Raw genomic sequence first — 6,075 nt, forward strand, 5'->3', positions numbered from 1 at the left:
CTGCTTCTCCCTCTGACCTGACCCCCTCTTGTGCTCTCTCTCTCTCATTCTCTCTCTCAAATAAATAAATAAAATCTTTAAAAAAAAAAGATATGACCCATCCATATGCTATCTACAAGAGACTCATTTTGAACCTAAAGATGCATCCAGACTGAAAGTGAAGGGGTGGAGAACTATTTTTCATACCAATGGACCTCAAAAAAAAGCTTGGGTAGCAATTCTTATATGGGACAAATTAGATTTTAAGTTAAAGACCGTAGTTAGAGACACGGAAGGACACTCTAACATTCTTTAAGAGTCTATCCAACAAGAAGATCTAACAATGCTAATATCTATGCCTCCAACATGGGAGCAGCCAACTACATAAGCCAGCTATTAAGCAAAATAAAGAAACGTCTTGATAATAATACTTTAATAGTAGGAGACCTCAACACTCCACTCTCAGCAATAGACTGATCATCTAAGTAGAAGATCAACAAAGAAAAAGAGAGCTTTGAACGACACACTGGACTGGATGGGCCTCATAGATATATACAGAGTATTCCATCCTAAAACAACAGAATACTTATTCTTCTCAAACACACATGGAACCTTCTCCAGAATAGACCTCATCCTGGGTCACAAATCAGGCCTCAACCAATACCAAAAGATTGAGAATATTCCCTGCATATTCTCAGACCACAATGCTTTGAAACTGGAACTCAATCACAAGAAAAAAAATGGAAGGAATTCAAACACTTGGAAGCTAAAGACCATCCTGCTTAAGAATGTTTGGGTCAACCAGGAAATTAAAGAACTTTAAAAATTCATGGAAACCAAAGAGAACGAAAACACATCGGTGCAAAAGCTATGGGATACTGCAAAGGCAGTCTTAGGGTGAAATACATAGCCATCCAAGCCTCACTCAAAAAAAAGAAAAAGTAAAGAAAAAGAAAAAAGAAAAATCCTGAGTACACAAGTTAACTTTACACCTTAAAGAACTGGAGAAAGAAAAACAAACAAAGCCTAAGCCAAGCAGAAGAGAAATAATTAAGAATAAAGCAGAGATCAATGAATTAGAAACCAGAAAAACAGTAGATCAGATCAATGAAACTAGAAGCTGGTTCTTTGAAATAATTAATAACATAGATAAACATCTGGCCAGACTTATCCAAAAGAAAAGAGAAAGGACACAAATTACTAAAATTATGAATGAAAAGGAAGAGATCACGACTAACACGAAGGAAATAGAAACAATTATTAGATATTATTATCAACAACTGTATGCCAATAAATTAAGCGACCTGGGAGAAATGGACGCCTTCCTGGAAACCTATGAACTGCCAAGACTGAAACAGGAAGAAATTGACAATCTGAATAGACCAATAACCAGTAATGAAATTGAAGCAGTGATCAAAAACCTCCAGAAAAACAAGAGTCCAGGGCCTGATGGATTCCCAGGGGAATTCTACCAAACATTTAAAGAAGAAATAATACCTATTATCCTGAAGCTGTTTTAAGAAATAGAAACAGAAGGAAAACTTCCAAATTCATTCTATGAAGCCAGCATTACCTTGATCCCAAAACCAGGCAAAGACCCCATCAAAAAGGAGAATTACAGACCAATATCCCTGATGCATATGGATATCAAAATTCTCAACAAGCTCCTAGCCAATAGGATCCAACAGTACATAAAGAGGATTATCTATCACAGCCAGGTGGGATTTATTCCTGGGATGCAAGCGTGGTTCAACATTTGTAAATCAATCAATGAGATAGAACACATTAATAAAAAGAGAGACAAGAACCGTATAATCCTCTCAATTGATGCAGAAAAAGCATTTGAAAAAATACAACATCCTTTCCTGATTAAAACTCTTCAGAGTGAAGGGATAGAGGGGAAAATGCCTCAAATTCTTAAAAAAAAAAAATCTATGTAAAGCCTACAGCAAATATCATTGTCAATGGGGAAAAGCTGAGAGCTTTTCCCTTAAGATCAGGAACAGGACAAGGATGCCCAATCTCACCACTATGGTTCAACATAGTACTAGAAGTCCTAGCAACAGCAATCAGACAACAAAAAGAAATAAAAGGTATTCAAATTGGCAAAGAAGAAGTCAAACTCTCTCTCTCCACAGATGACATGATAGTTTATGTAGAAAACCCAAAAGACTCCACCCCAAATTACTAGAACTCATACAGCAATTCACTAATGTGGCAAGATACAAAATCAATGCACAGAAATCAGTTGCTTTTCCATACACTAACAATGCAGCTGTAGAAAGAGAAATTAGGAAATCAGTTCCATTTATAATAGCACCAAAAATCATAAGATACCTTGGAATAAACCTAACCAAAGGGCGCCTGGGTGGCTCAGATGGTTAAGCGTCTGCCTTCGGCTCAGGTCATGATCCCAGGGTCCTGGGATCGAGTCCCGCATCAGGCTCCCTGCTCCTTGGGAGCCTGCTTCTCCCTCTGCCTCTCTCTCTCTCTCTCTCTCTGTCTCTCATGAATAAATAAATAAAATCTTTAAAAAAAAAAGAGTCTTTGTCTCTAAAAAAAAAAAAAAAAAAAAAACCTAACCAAAGAGGTAAAGTATCTATACTCTAGAAACTGCAGAACACTTATGAAAGTAACTGAAGAAGAGAGAAAATGATGGAAAAATATTCCATGCTCATGGGTTGGAAGAATAAACATTGTTAAAATGTCTATGCTGCCCAGACCAATCTATACTTTCAATGTCATCCCAATTAAAATACCAATGGCATTTTTCAAAGTGCTGAAACAAACATTCCTAAAATCTGTATGGAACCAGAAAAGATTCTGAATCACCAAGGAAATGTTGAATAAGAAAAGCAAAGCTGGGAGCTTCATGTTGCCTGATTTCAAGCTATATTACAAAGCTGTGATCAGCAAGACAGCATGGTAGTGGTACAAAAACAGACACATAGATCAACAGAACAGAATAGAGAGCCCAGATACGGACCCTCAACTCTAAGGTCAACTAATCGTTGACACAGCAGGAAAAAATACCCAAAAGACAGTCTCTTCAATAAATGGTGCTTGGAAAATTGGACAACTAGATACAGAAGAATGAAACTCGACCGTTCTCTTACACCATATACAAAGATAAACTCAAAATGGATGAAAGACCTCAATGTGAGACAGGAATCCATCAAAATTCTAGAGGAGAATAGGCAGTAACGGCTTTGACATTGGCCACAGCAACTTCTTTCAGCACACATCTCCAAAGGCAAGGGAAACAAAAGCCAAAAATAAACTTTTGGGACTTCATCAAGATAGAAAGCTTCTGCACAGCAAAGGAAAAAAATCAACAAAACAAAGAGCTAACCCACAGAATGGGAGAAGATATTTGCAAATGACACTACAGATAAAGGGCCGATATCCAAGAACTATAAAGAACTTCTCAAACTCAATACCCAAAAAACAAATCATCAAGTCAAAAAATGGGCAGAAGACCTGAACAGACATTTCTCCAAAGAAGACAATCAAATGGCTAACAGACACATGAAAAAATGTTCAACATCATTAGCCACCAAGGAAATTCAAAATCAAAACCACATTGAGATACCACTTTACACCTGTTAGAATGGCAAAAATTAATGTTAGAAAGGCAGGAAAAAACAAATGTCGAGAATGTGGAGAAAGGGGAACCCTATTACACTGTTGGTGGGAATGCAATCTGGTACAGCCACTTTAGAAAACAAGATGGAAGTTTCTCAAAAAGTTAAAAATAAAACTACCTTATGACCTAAAAATTGTACTACTGGGTGTTTACACCAAAGATACAGAGGTAGTGAAAAGAAGGGCCACATGCACCCCAGTGTTCATAGCAGCAATGTCCACAATTGCCAAACTGTGGAAGGAGCCGAGATGCCCTTAATCAGAGGAAAGGATAAAGAATATGCGGTCCATATATATAATGAAATATTACTCAGCCATCAGAAAGGATGAATACTCACCATTTGCATCGACATGGATGGAACTGCAGGGATTATGCTAAGTGAAATAAGTCAAGCAGAAAAAGACAATTATCATATGATTTCACTTATATGTGGAATGTAAAGAATAGTATGGAGGACATTAGGAGAAGGAAGGGAAAAATGAAGGGGGTGAAATCAGAGGGAGAGTGGAACCATGAGAGACTATGGACTTCAGGAAACAAACTGAGTGTTTCAGAGGGGAGGTGATTTGGGGGATGGGTTAACTTGGTGATGGGTATTAAAGAGGGCACGTTTTGTAATGAGCACTGGGTGTTATACACAAACAATGAGTCATGGAACATTACATCAAAAATTAATGAAATAACATATGGTGACTAACATAACAATAAAAAAACAGAAAAAGAAAAATGCTCTAATGTAAATATATATATATATACATATACATATATATATAAATGCATTTTAGCTACAGACTCCCTTTTTTAAAGGCAGTAAAAGTGTAAGGAAACCACAACTTCGGCCCATAAAATAATAACCTCTTAAGTGTGGAACAGAGGTTATGTACAATGGCATAAACAGGAAATAGGTAACTAAATTGGTATTTATTCATTCAGTCATTTAATCCTATGTTTTAGCACTGGGGAAGTACCTAGAAATTCAAGAAACAAAAATCCTTCTTTAAAGTATCTAACATTTTACTGGAAGTCACAGAAAAAAAAACAGATAGTAATCACAGTGTCAGTGTTCATCCATGAAGAAAAATAAAGCTGGTTTAAAAATAGAGAATGATAGGGGCCTAGGAGTTTCAGGGAAATGGGATCAGGTGCTATTTTATTTTATTTTATTTTATTTTTGGTCACTTGCACTATATTTTTTCTTTTTTTTAATTTTATTTTATTATGTTGTGTTAGTCACCATACAATACATCATTTGTTTTTGATGTAGTGATCCACGATTCATTGTTTTCGTATGACACCCAGTGCTCCATGCAATACGTGCCTTCCTTAATACCCATTACCGGGCTAACCCACCCCCCACCCCCCTCCCCTCTAGAAACCTCAGTTTGTTTCACAGAGTCCATAGTCTCTCATGGTTCGTGCCATTTTAGATAAGATAAGGTAAGAGAAGTCTTCTCTGAGATGGGGAAAGAAGTTAACAGGACTCATTCTATTAAAGGTTATTTGATATAAGCTAGTAAAGCTCAGTTTATTATTAAACTCTATCTTTTCCTTTAGATTGCAATTCAAGTAGAAATAAATGCAGGAAGAGAGCTGTATGCAAAATAAAGAGTAAACATGAGAAAACAAAATTTACAAAATAAAACATCTGAAAGCCTGTGCTGTAACTGAAATTGAACTACATCATTTAGGTGGGTATCCCATACAACATGTGTGGCAAAAGGGCTCCTAAGGTTTTTAGTGCACACCAACTTATCCCACTGAGCTTCCTTCTGCAGTGGCACCCCATCACAACACAGAAAGATGCACACATTGGCTACAGTATTCTCTTGTCTTGTCTTTGGGTTAAAAATAGAAAGATTTTTATAGGGACAGAGCAAGATGGAGGAGGAGTAGGAGACCTGGATTTGGTCTGGTCTCAGGAATTCAGCTGGATAGGGATCAAACCATTCTGAACACCTACAAACTCAACAGGAGATCAAAGAAAAAAATAGCAACAACTCTCTGAACAGAAAAGCGACCACTTTCTGGAAGGTAGGACGTGTGGAGAAGTGAATCCAAGGTGATATTCGGGAAGATAGATGGCGGAGAAGGAGACCTCTGTCCGCCCCTTCTGGCAAGTGATAGAGCAACAGAGCACAAAATTGGAACTTTTAGAAGTCCGCTCCGCTGAAGGACATTGCTCCAGTGGCTAAGCGGGGGTGGAACACTTGCTGGGACAGTGTGGTCTCAGGACCCTCTGATTCACAGGAAGACTGGGGGTGCCTGAGTGTGGCAGAGCTCCCAAGTATCGGAGCAGGGAAGCCGGCTGCAGAGACGGAGCCAAGGTGCGGGCTTTCAGCTCTGGGTTGCCATAAACCATGATCTGCAGCACAGTCGGGCCACTGCTCTTCCAGCAGGGACCTGACAAACGACAGATCCGGGGAGACTCCCCTTCTGCCCCTGGGAGGAGC

This window comes from Zalophus californianus, chromosome X, assembly GCF_009762305.2.
Source record: "Zalophus californianus isolate mZalCal1 chromosome X, mZalCal1.pri.v2, whole genome shotgun sequence".
Taxonomy (NCBI): domain Eukaryota; kingdom Metazoa; phylum Chordata; class Mammalia; order Carnivora; family Otariidae; genus Zalophus; species Zalophus californianus.